The 16979-nt window shown below is 42.0% G+C and overlaps 10 non-coding genes across 10 annotated transcripts; all 10 read left to right on the forward strand.

The window, feature by feature from the left end:
- Positions 1–872: 872 nt before the first annotated feature.
- Positions 873–1014, forward strand: LOC139371533 (U4 spliceosomal RNA). The gene has a single exon (XR_011627277.1). It is a non-coding gene; the product is annotated as a U4 spliceosomal RNA (small nuclear RNA).
- Positions 1015–2143: 1129 nt separating this feature from the next.
- Positions 2144–2285, forward strand: LOC139371534 (U4 spliceosomal RNA). Its single transcript, XR_011627278.1, has one exon. It is a non-coding gene; the product is annotated as a U4 spliceosomal RNA (small nuclear RNA).
- Positions 2286–3414: 1129 nt separating this feature from the next.
- On the forward strand, positions 3415–3556 carry LOC139371499 (U4 spliceosomal RNA). The gene has a single exon (XR_011627245.1). It is a non-coding gene; the product is annotated as a U4 spliceosomal RNA (small nuclear RNA).
- Positions 3557–4687: 1131 nt separating this feature from the next.
- Positions 4688–4828, forward strand: LOC139371548 (U4 spliceosomal RNA). The gene has a single exon (XR_011627291.1). It is a non-coding gene; the product is annotated as a U4 spliceosomal RNA (small nuclear RNA).
- A 1130-nt stretch (positions 4829–5958) lies between these two features.
- LOC139371500 (U4 spliceosomal RNA) lies at positions 5959–6100 on the forward strand. Its single transcript, XR_011627246.1, has one exon. It is a non-coding gene; the product is annotated as a U4 spliceosomal RNA (small nuclear RNA).
- A 1130-nt stretch (positions 6101–7230) lies between these two features.
- On the forward strand, positions 7231–7372 carry LOC139371501 (U4 spliceosomal RNA). The gene has a single exon (XR_011627247.1). It is a non-coding gene; the product is annotated as a U4 spliceosomal RNA (small nuclear RNA).
- Positions 7373–8503: 1131 nt separating this feature from the next.
- Positions 8504–8644, forward strand: LOC139371549 (U4 spliceosomal RNA). Its single transcript, XR_011627292.1, has one exon. It is a non-coding gene; the product is annotated as a U4 spliceosomal RNA (small nuclear RNA).
- A 1129-nt stretch (positions 8645–9773) lies between these two features.
- On the forward strand, positions 9774–9915 carry LOC139371502 (U4 spliceosomal RNA). Its single transcript, XR_011627248.1, has one exon. It is a non-coding gene; the product is annotated as a U4 spliceosomal RNA (small nuclear RNA).
- A 1130-nt stretch (positions 9916–11045) lies between these two features.
- Positions 11046–11187, forward strand: LOC139371503 (U4 spliceosomal RNA). The gene has a single exon (XR_011627249.1). It is a non-coding gene; the product is annotated as a U4 spliceosomal RNA (small nuclear RNA).
- Positions 11188–12309: 1122 nt separating this feature from the next.
- Positions 12310–12451, forward strand: LOC139371547 (U4 spliceosomal RNA). The gene has a single exon (XR_011627290.1). It is a non-coding gene; the product is annotated as a U4 spliceosomal RNA (small nuclear RNA).
- Positions 12452–16979: the final 4528 nt, after the last annotated feature.

The raw sequence follows: 16979 nt of genomic DNA on the forward strand, positions 1-16979 counted from the left end.
ACCCAAAGCCACTTGACCCACTTTGTCTTGCCTCCTCTAGAGGCAGCTATGGCAAGATTTACATGAAAAGGTTTTGGGTTCGTCCCCCATTGCAGCTGAGCCAGTGGTGCTGATTACCCAAAGTGCTTTGCTCTCGATATTGGTTTTGTCCAGGAAAAAAGGGAACATCTATTGAACAAGTACCCCACCTTGCCGTTAATTACATGTAATCGAGAATCCACCAGTGTTAGGTAGGGGGCGAACTGCTAGACATACCAATGTAACAAAAAATAATACAGTTTCCCGAGAAGCTGTGCGAGATACTGCAAGCAGTTTGAATAGCAGATTTCTGATATTCTATCGCAGTGGCATTATAATAGCCTACGAGGTCCATCCGAGGATTGGTTATTGTTGGGTGACAACTTAACCCAAAACTTTACATTGGAACGACATGAAATATAGTCAGAAGTAGTCTTGGGGAGAATAGGTTCAGCAACAGGTGGTATTGGTCCACAATTCCAGTTTTGCCCCCACACTGCCTCTAATTCTTGCAAGAAGTAAGGTACCCTTAGCCACGTTATACACTTCCACTAGAGGCAGCGGTGGCAAGGTTGAGTTGAAAAGGTTTTGGGTTTGCGACCCATTGCAGCTGAGCCAGTGGTGCAGATTACCCAAAATGCTTTGCTCTCGATATTGTTTTTTTTACTACTGGAAAAAGGTAACATCTATTGAATAAGTACCCCACCTTGCCATGAATGACATGTCATCAAGAATCCACCAAAGTGGTAGGTAGGGGGCGAACTGCTAGACATTGCAATGTTAAAACACAATATTACCGTTAAAGGAGAAGCTGTGCAAAACACTGTAAACAGTTTGAGTAGCTGTAATATATCATTCTTTCGCAGAGGCGATATCATAGCCTATGAAGTCCATCTGAGGTGTGATTATTGCTGGTTGAAAACTTAACCCAATACCCCGCTTGGGATGACTTGAAATATAGTCAGCCTTGGCAATTTTTGATAGTCTCATGTGAGACTGCTATACATGTGAAAGAGAAGATAGTGACAAGACCAAACATGGGCTGCATCCAACTCATTTATTCTATAACCTTTTTGATGCTTCAGCTGACAGTTGAACATTATCTTGCAACTAGGTAGAAACAGAAAAAGGTGTCAGTAGTATATGCTGTGTCAGAAGTAGGGTTCGGGAGAATGAACTCAGCAACAGCGGGTTTGGGCCCACAATTTCAGCTTTGCCCCCACACTGCCTCGAATTGTTGCAAGTAGTATGTTACCCAAAGCCACTTGACCCACTTTGTCTTGCCTCCTCTAGAGGCAGCTATGGCAAGATTTACATGAAAAGGTTTTGGGTTCGTCCCCCATTGCAGCTGAGCCAGTGGTGCTGATTACCCAAAGAGCTTTGCTCTCGATATTGGTTTTGTCCAGGAAAAAAAGGAACATCTATTGAACAAGTACCCCACCTTGCCGTTAATTACATGTAATCGAGAATCCACCAGTGTTAGGTAGGGGGCGAACTGCTAGACATACCAATGTAACAAAAAATAATACAGTTTCCCGAGAAGCTGTGCGAGATACTGCAAGCAGTTTGAATAGCAGATTTCTGATATTCTATCGCAGTGGCATTATCATAGCCTACGAGGTCCATCCGAGGATTGGTTATTGTTGGGTGACAACTTAACCCAAAACTTTACATTGGAACAACATGAAATATAGTCAGAAGTAGTCTTGGGGAGAATAGGTTCAGCAACAGGTGGTATTGGTCCACAATTCCAGTTTTGCCCCCACACTGCCTCTAATTCTTGCAAGAAGTAAGGTACCCTTAGCCACGTTATACACTTCCACTAGAGGCAGCGGTGGCAAGGTTGAGTTGAAAAGGTTTTGGGTTTGCGACCCATTGCAGCTGAGCCAGTGGTGCAGATTACCCAAAATGCTTTGCTCTCGATATTGTTTTTTTTACTACTGGAAAAAGGTAACATCTATTGAATAAGTACCCCACCTTGCCATGAATGACATGTCATCAAGAATCCACCAAAGTGGTAGGTAGGGGGCGAACTGCTAGACATTGCAATGTTAAAACACAATATTACCGTTAAAGGAGAAGCTGTGCAAAACACTGTAAACAGTTTGAGTAGCTGTAATATATCATTCTTTCGCAGAGGCGATATCATAGCCTATGAAGTCCATCTGAGGTGTGATTATTGCTGGTTGAAAACTTAACCCAATACCCCGCTTGGGATGACTTGAAATATAGTCAGCCTTGGCAATTTTTGATAGTCTCATGTGAGACTGCTATACATGTGAAAGAGAAGATAGTGACAAGACCAAACATGGGCTGCATCCAACTCATTTATTCTATAACCTTTTTGATGCTTCAGCTGACAGTTGAACATTATCTTGCAACTAGGTAGAAACAGAAAAAGGTGTCAGTAGTATATGCTGTGTCAGAAGTAGGGTTCGGGAGAATGAACTCAGCAACAGCGGGTTTGGGCCCACAATTTCAGCTTTGCCCCCACACTGCCTCGAATTGTTGCAAGTAGTATGTTACCCAAAGCCACTTGACCCACTTTGTCTTGCCTCCTCTAGAGGCAGCTATGGCAAGATTTACATGAAAAGGTTTTGGGTTCGTCCCCCATTGCAGCTGAGCCAGTGGTGCTGATTACCCAAAGAGCTTTGCTCTCGATATTGGTTTTGTCCAGGAAAAAAAGGAACATCTATTGAACAAGTACCCCACCTTGCCGTTAATTACATGTAATCGAGAATCCACCAGTGTTAGGTAGGGGGCGAACTGCTAGACATACCAATGTAACAAAAAATAATACAGTTTCCCGAGAAGCTGTGCGAGATACTGCAAGCAGTTTGAATAGCAGATTTCTGATATTCTATCGCAGTGGCATTATCATAGCCTACGAGGTCCATCCGAGGATTGGTTATTGTTGGGTGACAACTTAACCCAAAACTTTACATTGGAACAACATGAAATATAGTCAGAAGTAGTCTTGGGGAGAATAGGTTCAGCAACAGGTGGTATTGGTCCACAATTCCAGTTTTGCCCCCACACTGCCTCTAATTCTTGCAAGAAGTAAGGTACCCTTAGCCACGTTATACACTTCCACTAGAGGCAGCGGTGGCAAGGTTGAGTTGAAAAGGTTTTGGGTTTGCGACCCATTGCAGCTGAGCCAGTGGTGCAGATTACCCAAAATGCTTTGCTCTCGATATTGTTTTTTTTACTACTGGAAAAAGGTAACATCTATTGAATAAGTACCCCACCTTGCCATGAATGACATGTCATCAAGAATCCACCAAAGTGGTAGGTAGGGGGCGAACTGCTAGACATTGCAATGTTAAAACACAATATTACCGTTAAAGGAGAAGCTGTGCAAAACACTGTAAACAGTTTGAGTAGCTGTAATATATCATTCTTTCGCAGAGGCGATATCATAGCCTATGAAGTCCATCTGAGGCGTGATTATTGCTGGTTGAAAACTTAACCCAATACCCCGCTTGGGATGACTTGAAATATAGTCAGCCTTGGCAATTTTTGATAGTCTCATGTGAGACTGCTATACATGTGAAAGAGAAGATAGTGACAAGACCAAACATGGGCTGCATCCAACTCATTTATTCTATAACCTTTTTGATGCTTCAGCTGACAGTTGAACATTATCTTGCAACTAGGTAGAAACAGAAAAAAGGTGTCAGTAGTATATGCTGTGTCAGAAGTAGGGTTCGGGAGAATGAACTCAGCAACAGCGGGTTTGGGCCCACAATTTCAGCTTTGCCCCCACACTGCCTCGAATTGTTGCAAGTAGTATGTTACCCAAAGCCACTTGACCCACTTTGTCTTGCCTCCTCTAGAGGCAGCTATGGCAAGATTTACATGAAAAGGTTTTGGGTTCGTCCCCCATTGCAGCTGAGCCAGTGGTGCTGATTACCCAAAGTGCTTTGCTCTCGATATTGGTTTTGTCCAGGAAAAAAGGGAACATCTATTGAACAAGTACCCCACCTTGCCGTTAATTACATGTAATCGAGAATCCACCAGTGTTAGGTAGGGGGCGAACTGCTAGACATACCAATGTAACAAAAAATAATACAGTTTCCCGAGAAGCTGTGCGAGATACTGCAAGCAGTTTGAATAGCAGATTTCTGATATTCTATCGCAGTGGCATTATCATAGCCTACGAGGTCCATCCGAGGATTGGTTATTGTTGGGTGACAACTTAACCCAAAACTTTACATTGGAACAACATGAAATATAGTCAGAAGTAGTCTTGGGGAGAATAGGTTCAGCAACAGGTGGTATTGGTCCACAATTCCAGTTTTGCCCCCACACTGCCTCTAATTCTTGCAAGAAGTAAGGTACCCTTAGCCACGTTATACACTTCCACTAGAGGCAGCGGTGGCAAGGTTGAGTTGAAAAGGTTTTGGGTTTGCGACCCATTGCAGCTGAGCCAGTGGTGCAGATTACCCAAAATGCTTTGCTCTCGATATTGTTTTTTTTACTACTGGAAAAAGGTAACATCTATTGAATAAGTACCCCACCTTGCCATGAATGACATGTCATCAAGAATCCACCAAAGTGGTAGGTAGGGGGCGAACTGCTAAGAAAATTCAAATTTAAAACACAATATTACCGTTAAAGGAGAAGCTGTGCAAAACACTGTAAACAGTTTGAGTAGCTGTAATATATCATTCTTTCGCAGAGGTGATATCATAGCTTTGAAGTCCATCTGAGGCGTGATTATTGCTGGTTGAAAACTTAACCCAATACCCCGCTTGGGATGACTTGAAATATAGTCACCCTTGGCAATTTTTGATAGTCTCATGTGAGACTGCTATACATGTGAAAGAGAAGATAATGACAAGACCAAACATGGGCTGCATCCAACTCATTTATTCTATAACCTTTTTGATGCTTCAGCTGACAGTTGAACATTATCTTGCAACTAGGTAGAAACAGAAAAACGGTGTCAGTAGTATATGCTGTGTCAGAAGTAGGGTTCGGGAGAATGAACTCAGCAACAGCGGGTTTGGGCCCACAATTTCAGCTTTGCCCCCACACTGCCTCGAATTGTTGCAGGTAGTATGTTACCCAAAGCCACTTGACCCACTTTGTCTTGCCTCCTCTAGAGGCAGCTATGGCAAGATTTACATGAAAAGGTTTTGGGTTCGTCCCCCATTGCAGCTGAGCCAGTGGTGCTGATTACCCAAAGTGCTTTGCTCTCGATATTGGTTTTGTCCAGGAAAAAAGGGAACATCTATTGAACAAGTACCCCACCTTGCCGTTAATTACATGTAATCGAGAATCCACCAGTGTTAGGTAGGGGGCGAACTGCTAGACATACCAATGTAACAAAAAATAATACAGTTTGCCGAGAAGCTGTGCGAGATACTGCAAGCAGTTTGAATAGCAGATTTCTGATATTCTATCGCAGTGGCATTATCATAGCCTATGACGTCCATCCGAGGAGTGGTTATTGTTGGGTGACAACTTAACCCAAAACTTTACATTGGAACGACATGAAATATATTCAGAAGTAGTCTTGGGGAGAATAGGTTCAGCAACAGGTGGTATTGGTCCACAATTCCAGTTTTGCCCCCACACTGCCTCTAATTCTTGCAAGAAGTAAGGTACCCTTAGCCACGTTATACACTTCCACTAGAGGCAGCGGTGGCAAGGTTGAGTTGAAAAGGTTTTGGGTTTGCGACCCATTGCAGCTGAGCCAGTGGTGCAGATTACCCAAAATGCTTTGCTCTCGATATTGTTTTTTTTACTACTGGAAAAAGGTAACATCTATTGAATAAGTACCCCACCTTGCCATGAATGACATGTCATCAAGAATCCACCAAAGTGGTAGGTAGGGGGCGAACTGCTAGACATTGCAATGTTAAAACACAATATTACCGTTAAAGGAGAAGCTGTGCAAAACACTGTAAACAGTTTGAGTAGCTGTAATATATCATTCTTTCGCAGAGGCGATATCATAGCCTATGAAGTCCATCTGAGGCGTGATTATTGCTGGTTGAAAACTTAACCCAATACCCCGCTTGGGATGACTTGAAATATAGTCAGCCTTGGCAATTTTTGATAGTCTCATGTGAGACTGCTATACTTGTGAAAGAGAAGATAGTGACAAGACCAAACATGGGCTGCATCCAACTCATTTATTCTATAACCTTTTTGATGCTTCAGCTGACAGTTGAACATTATCTTGCAACTAGGTAGAAACAGAAAAAAGGTGTCAGTAGTATATGCTGTGTCAGAAGTAGGGTTCGGGAGAATGAACTCAGCAACAGCGGGTTTGGGCCCACAATTTCAGCTTTGCCCCCACACTGCCTCGAATTGTTGCAAGTAGTATGTTACCCAAAGCCACTTGACCCACTTTGTCTTGCCTCCTCTAGAGGCAGCTATGGCAAGATTTACATGAAAAGGTTTTGGGTTCGTCCCCCATTGCAGCTGAGCTAGTGGTGCTGATTACCCAAAGTGCTTTGCTCTCGATATTGGTTTTGTCCAGGAAAAAAGGGAACATCTATTGAACAAGTACCCCACCTTGCCGTTAATTACATGTAATCGAGAATCCACCAGTGTTAGGTAGGGGGCGAACTGCTAGACATACCAATGTAACAAAAAATAATACAGTTTCCCGAGAAGCTGTGCGAGATACTGCAAGCAGTTTGAATAGCAGATTTCTGATATTCTATCGCAGTGGCATTATCATAGCCTACGAGGTCCATCCGAGGATTGGTTATTGTTGGGTGACAACTTAACCCAAAACTTTACATTGGAACGACATGAAATATAGTCAGAAGTAGTCTTGGGGAGAATAGGTTCAGCAACAGGTGGTATTGGTCCACAATTCCAGTTTTGCCCCCACACTGCCTCTAATTCTTGCAAGAAGTAAGGTACCCTTAGCCACGTTATACACTTCCACTAGAGGCAGCGGTGGCAAGGTTGAGTTGAAAAGGTTTTGGGTTTGCGACCCATTGCAGCTGAGCCAGTGGTGCAGATTACCCAAAATGCTTTGCTCTCGATATTGTTTTTTTTACTACTGGAAAAAGGTAACATCTATTGAATAAGTACCCCACCTTGCCATGAATGACATGTCATCAAGAATCCACCAAAGTGGTAGGTAGGGGGCGAACTGCTAGACATTGCAATGTTAAAACACAATATTACCGTTAAAGGAGAAGCTGTGCAAAACACTGTAAACAGTTTGAGTAGCTGTAATATATCATTCTTTCGCAGAGGCGATATCATAGCCTATGAAGTCCATCTGAGGCGTGATTATTGCTGGTTGAAAACTTAACCCAATACCCCGCTTGGGATGACTTGAAATATAGTCAGCCTTGGCAATTTTTGATAGTCTCATGTGAGACTGCTATACATGTGAAAGAGAAGATAGTGACAAGACCAAACATGGGCTGCATCCAACTCATTTATTCTATAACCTTTTTGATGCTTCAGCTGACAGTTGAACATTATCTTGCAACTAGGTAGAAACAGAAAAAAGGTGTCAGTAGTATATGCTGTGTCAGAAGTAGGGTTCGGGAGAATGAACTCAGCAACAGCGGGTTTGGGCCCACAATTTCAGCTTTGCCCCCACACTGCCTCGAATTGTTGCAAGTAGTATGTTACCCAAAGCCACTTGACCCACTTTGTCTTGCCTCCTCTAGAGGCAGCTATGGCAAGATTTACATGAAAAGGTTTTGGGTTCGTCCCCCATTGCAGCTGAGCCAGTGGTGCTGATTACCCAAAGAGCTTTGCTCTCGATATTGGTTTTGTCCAGGAAAAAAAGGAACATCTATTGAACAAGTACCCCACCTTGCCGTTAATTACATGTAATCGAGAATCCACCAGTGTTAGGTAGGGGGCGAACTGCTAGACATACCAATGTAACAAAAAATAATACAGTTTCCCGAGAAGCTGTGCGAGATACTGCAAGCAGTTTGAATAGCAGATTTCTGATATTCTATCGCAGTGGCATTATCATAGCCTACAAGGTCCATCCGAGGATTGGTTATTGTTGGGTGACAACTTAACCCAAAACTTTACATTGGAACAACATGAAATATAGTCAGAAGTAGTCTTGGGGAGAATAGGTTCAGCAACAGGTGGTATTGGTCCACAATTCCAGTTTTGCCCCCACACTGCCTCTAATTCTTGCAAGAAGTAAGGTACCCTTAGCCACGTTATACACTTCCACTAGAGGCAGCGGTGGCAAGGTTGAGTTGAAAAGGTTTTGGGTTTGCGACCCATTGCAGCTGAGCCAGTGGTGCAGATTACCCAAAATGCTTTGCTCTCGATATTGTTTTTTTTACTACTGGAAAAAGGTAACATCTATTGAATAAGTACCCCACCTTGCCATGAATGACATGTCATCAAGAATCCACCAAAGTGGTAGGTAGGGGGCGAACTGCTAAGAAAATTCTAATTTAAAACACAATATTACCGTTAAAGGAGAAGCTGTGCAAAACACTGTAAACAGTTTGAGTAGCTGTAATATATCATTCTTTCGCAGAGGTGATATCATAGCTTTGAAGTCCATCTGAGGCGTGATTATTGCTGGTTGAAAACTTAACCCAATACCCCGCTTGGGATGACTTGAAATATAGTCACCCTTGGCAATTTTTGATAGTCTCATGTGAGACTGCTATACATGTGAAAGAGAAGATAATGACAAGACCAAACATGGGCTGCATCCAACTCATTTATTCTATAACCTTTTTGATGCTTCAGCTGACAGTTGAACATTATCTTGCAACTAGGTAGAAACAGAAAAACGGTGTCAGTAGTATATGCTGTGTCAGAAGTAGGGTTCGGGAGAATGAACTCAGCAACAGCGGGTTTGGGCCCACAATTTCAGCTTTGCCCCCACACTGCCTCGAATTGTTGCAGGTAGTATGTTACCCAAAGCCACTTGACCCACTTTGTCTTGCCTCCTCTAGAGGCAGCTATGGCAAGATTTACATGAAAAGGTTTTGGGTTCGTCCCCCATTGCAGCTGAGCCAGTGGTGCTGATTACCCAAAGTGCTTTGCTCTCGATATTGGTTTTGTCCAGGAAAAAAGGGAACATCTATTGAACAAGTACCCCACCTTGCCGTTAATTACATGTAATCGAGAATCCACCAGTGTTAGGTAGGGGGCGAACTGCTAGACATACCAATGTAACAAAAAATAATACAGTTTGCCGAGAAGCTGTGCGAGATACTGCAAGCAGTTTGAATAGCAGATTTCTGATATTCTATCGCAGTGGCATTATCATAGCCTATGACGTCCATCCGAGGAGTGGTGCTGTTGGGTGACAACTTAACCCAAAACTTTACATTGGAACGACATGAAATATATTCAGAAGTAGTCTTGGGGAGAATAGGTTCAGCAACAGGTGGTATTGGTCCACAATTCCAGTTTTGCCCCCACACTGCCTCTAATTCTTGCAAGAAGTAAGGTACCCTTAGCCACGTTATACACTTCCACTAGAGGCAGCGGTGGCAAGGTTGAGTTGAAAAGGTTTTGGGTTTGCGACCCATTGCAGCTGAGCCAGGGGTGCAGATTACCCAAAATGCTTTGCTCTCGATATTGTTTTTTTTACTACTGGAAAAAGGTAACATCTATTGAATAAGTACCCCACCTTGCCATGAATGACATGTCATCAAGAATCCACCAAAGTGGTAGGTAGGGGGCGAACTGCTAGACATTGCAATGTTAAAACACAATATTACCGTTAAAGGAGAAGCTGTGCAAAACACTGTAAACAGTTTGAGTAGCTGTAATATATCATTCTTTCGCAGAGGCGATATCATAGCCTATGAAGTCCATCTGAGGCGTGATTATTGCTGGTTGAAAACTTAACCCAATACCCCGCTTGGGATGACTTGAAATATAGTCAGCCTTGGCAATTTTTGATAGTCTCATGTGAGACTGCTATACTTGTGAAAGAGAAGATAGTGACAAGACCAAACATGGGCTGCGTCCAACTCATTTATTCTATAACCTTTTTGATGCTTCAGCTGACAGTTGAACATTATCTTGCAACTAGGTAGAAACAGAAAAAAGGTGTCAGTAGTATATGCTGTGTCAGAAGTAGGGTTCGGGAGAATGAACTCAGCAACAGCGGGTTTGGGCCCACAATTTCAGCTTTGCCCCCACACTGCCTCGAATTGTTGCAAGTAGTATGTTACCCAAAGCCACTTGACCCACTTTGTCTTGCCTCCTCTAGAGGCAGCTATGGCAAGATTTACATGAAAAGGTTTTGGGTTCGTCCCCCATTGCAGCTGAGCTAGTGGTGCTGATTACCCAAAGTGCTTTGCTCTCGATATTGGTTTTGTCCAGGAAAAAAGGGAACATCTATTGAACAAGTACCCCACCTTGCCGTTAATTACATGTAATCGAGAATCCACCAGTGTTAGGTAGGGGGCGAACTGCTAGACATACCAATGTAACAAAAAATAATACAGTTTCCCGAGAAGCTGTGCGAGATACTGCAAGCAGTTTGAATAGCAGATTTCTGATATTCTATCGCAGTGGCATTATCATAGCCTACGAGGTCCATCCGAGGATTGGTTATTGTTGGGTGACAACTTAACCCAAAACTTTACATTGGAACGACATGAAATATAGTCAGAAGTAGTCTTGGGGAGAATAGGTTCAGCAACAGGTGGTATTGGTCCACAATTCCAGTTTTGCCCCCACACTGCCTCTAATTCTTGCAAGAAGTAAGGTACCCTTAGCCACGTTATACACTTCCACTAGAGGCAGCGGTGGCAAGGTTGAGTTGAAAAGGTTTTGGGTTTGCGACCCATTGCAGCTGAGCCAGTGGTGCAGATTACCCAAAATGCTTTGCTCTCGATATTGTTTTTTTTACTACTGGAAAAAGGTAACATCTATTGAATAAGTACCCCACCTTGCCATGAATGACATGTCATCAAGAATCCACCAAAGTGGTAGGTAGGGGGCGAACTGCTAGACATTGCAATGTTAAAACACAATATTACCGTTAAAGGAGAAGCTGTGCAAAACACTGTAAACAGTTTGAGTAGCTGTAATATATCATTCTTTCGCAGAGGCGATATCATAGCCTATGAAGTCCATCTGAGGCGTGATTATTGCTGGTTGAAAACTTAACCCAATACCCCGCTTGGGATGACTTGAAATATAGTCAGCCTTGGCAATTTTTGATAGTCTCATGTGAGACTGCTATACATGTGAAAGAGAAGATAGTGACAAGACCAAACATGGGCTGCATCCAACTCATTTATTCTATAACCTTTTTGATGCTTCAGCTGACAGTTGAACATTATCTTGCAACTAGGTAGAAACAGAAAAAAGGTGTCAGTAGTATATGCTGTGTCAGAAGTAGGGTTCGGGAGAATGAACTCAGCAACAGCGGGTTTGGGCCCACAATTTCAGCTTTGCCCCCACACTGCCTCGAATTGTTGCAAGTAGTATGTTACCCAAAGCCACTTGACCCACTTTGTCTTGCCTCCTCTAGAGGCAGCTATGGCAAGATTTACATGAAAAGGTTTTGGGTTCGTCCCCCATTGCAGCTGAGCCAGTGGTGCTGATTACCCAAAGTGCTTTGCTCTCGATATTGGTTTTGTCCAGGAAAAAAGGGAACATCTATTGAACAAGTACCCCACCTTGCCGTTAATTACATGTAATCGAGAATCCACCAGTGTTAGGTAGGGGGCGAATTGCTAGACATACCAATGTAACAAAAAATAATACAGTTTGCCGAGAAGCTGTGCGAGATACTGCAAGCAGTTTGAATAGCAGATTTCTGATATTCTATCGCAGTGGCATTATCATAGCCTACGAGGTCCATCCGAGGATTGGTTATTGTTGGGTGACAACTTAACCCAAAACTTTACATTGGAACGACATGAAATATAGTCAGAAGTAGTCTTGGGGAGAATAGGTTCAGCAACAGGTGGTATTGGTCCACAATTCCAGTATTGCCCCCACACTGCCTCTAATTATTGCAAGAAGTAAGGTACCCTTAGCCACGTTATACACTTCCACCAGAGGCAGCGGTGGCAAGGTTGAGTTGAAAAGGTTTTGGGTTTTGGCAGCTGAACCAGTGGTGCAGATTACCCAAAATGCTTTGCTCTCGATATTGTTTTTTTTACTACTGGAAAAAGGTAACATCTATTGAATAAGTACCCCACCTTGCCATGAATGACATGTCATCAAGAATCCACCAAAGTGGTAGGTAGGGGGCGAACTGCTAGACATTGCAATGTTAAAACACAATATTACCGTTAAAGGAGAAGCTGTGCAAAACACTGTAAACAGTTTGAGTAGCTGTAATATATTATTCTTTCACAGAGGTGATATCATAGCCTATGAAGTCCATCTGAGGTGTGATTATTGCTGGTTGAAAACTTAACCCAATACCCCGCTTGGGATGACTTGAAATATAGTCAGCCTTGGTAATTTTTGATAGTCTCATGTGAGACTGCTATACATGTGAAAGAGAAGATAGTGACAAGACCAAACATGGGCTGCATCCAACTCATTTATTCTATAACCTTTTTGATGTTTCAGCTGACAGTTGAACATTATCTTGTAACTAGGTAGGAACAGAAAAAAGGTGTCAGTAGTATATGTTGTGTCAGAAGTAGGGTTCGGGAGATTGAACTCAGCAACAGCGGGTTTGGGCCCACAATTTCAGCTTTGCCCACACACTGCCTCGAATTGTTGCAAGTAGTACGTTACCCAAAGCCACTTTGCCTTGCCTCCTCTAGAGGCAGCTATGGCAAGATTTACATGAAAAGGTTTTGGGTTCGACCCCCTTTGCAGCTGAGCCAGTGGTGCTGAATACCCAAAGTGCTTTGTTCTAGATATATATATATAGGAAGTCAGTCGGGTTCTCAACTTACTGTTACTTGGGATAATAGAATACACAATGTGCAATTTCAAAATTAGGTTTTTCCTCTTGTTATGTCAGTCACTGACAGTCACTCAATTAACCCACGTCAGCTAACATTTTATAAATTGCCAGATAAGTTCATCTAGCCGGCTATCTAAACATTGTGGTAATCATGGCCAAATTACTGACCGGTATGTAAGGCATGTGCCCAGGGGCCCTGACATCTAGGGGACCCCCATTGATTTTGTTATTCACTCTCAATCAGATATCACATGAACGTGGCATTAGTCATGGGAAAATGTGTAGAATTGCAGGAAATTAGCTTTAAAACTGAAAAGTGTTCAGGCTATCTCTTTGCAAAATGTGTAGAACTGCAGGTAAATTAACTTTAAAATGGCAAATTATTCTCTCAATCCCATGGTTGATTACAAACAGCTGGTGGCTCTAAGTCCTACCCAATCATAGAGCCCCAGTAGTTATTGTCAAGGCAGGGTGTGGCTGTGTACACTATAGAACAGGGGCAGGGGATCAATGGTAGAGCAGAACATAAAGTATATACTGTATCTTATGCCATTTGAATCAGGATCAGAATATATAGAGATTTTAGAACATTATTATGTCTTAACTAAAATCATTTGTGAAACTAGAATTGAGCAGATACATATATAGCATGCAGATACAATTTATAAACTTGATTTCCACTGTAAAAAGCATGTCAATCATTATTTGAATATGTTGGTAACCTGTTGACTAAAAGTGATAATGACCTCGAAGTCGATGTTTGGAAGATATATTGGCCCGGTTTCCTGGCCCTCGACAAACAACACCCATGCCAATATATCCTCCAAACACCGGCTTCTCTGGCATTATCACTTAAATAGAGCACAGTAATGCATGTTTTCCTACATAAGGGATGCCGATGGCATTACCCGTATGGTTGATGAGGAGCTCCATATTGTAAATGCACGGTCCATTACTAGACGTCCATAAGTGTTTTTAAAATAGGCCGATGGACTCAGGTCGCGCCCCAGGGCCGGATCTTCCGGGAAGTCATCAAATAAAGTCTCTTGGACATTTGGTTTCTGTTTTATAAAATGTTCAATTTTTGGTCATGTTTCCACTGTTCCGGAAAATTTCGCCAGAAGGCGACTGGCTGCTTCTTACAAAACATCACCAAAGTTACATGGCCATTTCTCCTAAACGTATTAGACTTCGAAGACGAAACTCAGTGAGCACAGGTTTGGCCAAATGGGCTTTTAGCCCAGAAACAAGATGGAGTCGAGACCTCAACGCTTTTTGAGTTAAAGCCCATTTTCTGGGAGTAAAGGTCAAAAACTATAATAGAGCGCTAATTTGACCTCTTCACGTCAAAGTACATGAACCTACGGCGTAAGGAAAAAAAGAACCAGCCATTTATCTATCGCAATTTACGAGAAATAATTCTGTCCGTTCAGTGATGGTTAAAGCAATTTGTTTTTTTCTCTTCAAAAAAGTTATAGATCCAGTTTGCAGCATGTTCAAACAAATCCGTTAACCTATCTGGGACTGGGGGTCCGCTAGCAGAACCCCGTACAGCAAGCAGAACCCCTCACCAACAGTCAATGAAATTGCAATGCGCCAAATAGAAATCAACAGAAATTGAAGTATTAGGCACCATTTTAAAGATACAATTCTCGTTAATCCAGCCACAGTGTCTGATTTAAAAAATGCTTTAGAACAAAGTCTCCACAAATGATTATCTTAGGTCACCACCAACTCACAGAAAAACCCAACCATTTTTCCAGCCAAAGAGAGGAGTCACAAAAAGCACAAATAGAGATAAAATGAATCAGTAACCTTTGATGATCTTCATCAGATGACACTCATAGGACTTCATGTTACACAATACATGTATGTTTTGTTTGGTAAAGTTCATATTTATATCCAAAAATCTTATTTTACATTGGCGTGTTATGTTCAGTAGTTCCAAAACATACAGTGATATTGCAGAGAGCCACATGAATTCACAGAAATACTCATTATAAATGTTGATGAAAATGCTAGTGTTATGCATGGAACTTTAGATACCCTTCCCCTTAATCCAACCGCTGTGTCAGAATTAAAAAAAACTTGACGGAAAAAGCATAATCTGAGTACGGTACTCAGAGCTAAACCAGCCAAAAGAAATATCCGCCATGTTGCGCAGTCAACATTCGTCATAAATAGCATTATAAATATTAACTTACCTTTCATGATCTTCATCAGAATGCACTCCCATGAATCGCAGTTCCACAATAAATGTTTGTTTTGTTCGACAATGCCCATCATTTATGTCCATTTATGTCCAAATAGCTTCTTTTGTTAGGGCGTTTGGTAAACAAATCCAAAAGCACGTTCGGGTCCAGTCGGACAAAAAGTTCAAAATGTTATATTACAGGTCGAGGGAACTTGTCAAACTAAGTATGGAATCAATCATTAGGATGTTTTTATCATAAATGTTCAATAATGTTCCAACCGGAGAATTCCATTGTCTGTAGAAAAGCAATGGAATGAGAGTTACCTCTCATGTGAAATGCGCATGACTGAGAACGAGGCTGCTGGCAGACCCCTTAATCAAACAGCTCCCATCTCGCCCCCCTTCACATGAGAAGCCTGAAACAATGTTCTAAGGATGGTTGACATCTAGTGGAAGCTTTAGGAAGTGCAACATAAACCATATCCCACTGTGAATTCGATAGGGGCTGAGTTCAAAAACCACAAACCTCAGATTTCCCACTTCCTGTTTGGATTTTTTCTCAGATTTTTGCCTGCCATATGAGTTCTGTTATACTCACAGACATCATTCAAACAGTTTTAGAAACTTCAGAGTGTTTTCTATCCAATACTAATAATGTGCATATATTAGCATCTGGGACTGAGTAGGAGCCAGTTTACTCTGGGCACGCTATTCATCCAAAAGTGAAAATGCTGCCCCCTATCCCAAATTAGTTTTAAGGTGAGTTTCTGAGCTTTACGTGATTTCTGTGATTTTCTGTAATCACAGTCAATGGGGAGTGACAGTGTGAGGCTCACAGACACACAGAGCTTGCAATAGTTACCTGTGTTCGAACTATCAAAGAACCGTCAGACCTAGAGCTTTGAAACCCTATATACATGTTCTAGAGCATAAGTTGGTTGTGCACAGTGAGTTATATGGCTCTAGAAGGTTCTCAGGCAGAGAAACAGCCTCGTCCATTTGCAACTACTTCAATTAATTTTGATCATTGCGAAAATGACGACATTTAGAAAAGTCCCAGAATCTCCAGACTGGGTGCATTGAAACCGCACATAATGTCAGAACTGGACCCGCAGCTAGAACGTAACTACGTGTTTTAAGTTTTTATTATGGTTTAAACGGAAGGCGCTGTTAATTTTTGGCCTGCTCTGAAATATGTGATAGTTGGCTTCTAAACGAGTTGGACAAAGTGGGTTTGGTGTCAGTATGTATCAGTTTGGTGTTAGAATGATATCTTATTGACTGATGGATGCTGACTTGATGGCTGACTTTTGTCCGTTTGCAATAAGTTTACTAACTTGTTACGGCTAGACGTTCCGCTAGCGGTACCCCTCGACAACATTCGGCGAAATGGCAGAGTGCCAAATTCTAATTACATTACTATAAATATTAAACTTTCATGAAATCACACATGCAATACACCAAATTAAAGCTACACTTGTTGTTAATCCAGCCAACGTGTCAGATTTCAAAAAGGCTTTATGGCGAAAGCAAACCATGTGATTATCTGAGGACAGCACACCACAAAACAAACACATGACATCCATATTTCAACCCGCCAGGCGAGACTCAAAACACAGAAATAACGATATAATTCATGCCTTTTCCTTACCTTACCTCTTCTTTTGTTGGCACTCCAATATTTCCCATAAACATCACAAATGGTCCTTTTGTTCGATAAATTCCGTCGTTATATTTCCAAAATGTCCATTTATTTGGTGCGTTTGATCCAGAAAAACACGGTTCCAACTCGCGCAACATGACTTCAAAATATCTCATGAGTTACCTTTAAACTTGTTCTAAACATTTCAAACAACTTTCCTAATAAACCTTTAGGTATTTTCTAAAGTACATAATCAA

This window comes from Oncorhynchus clarkii, chromosome 17 (genome assembly GCF_045791955.1).
Source record: "Oncorhynchus clarkii lewisi isolate Uvic-CL-2024 chromosome 17, UVic_Ocla_1.0, whole genome shotgun sequence".
Taxonomy (NCBI): domain Eukaryota; kingdom Metazoa; phylum Chordata; class Actinopteri; order Salmoniformes; family Salmonidae; genus Oncorhynchus; species Oncorhynchus clarkii.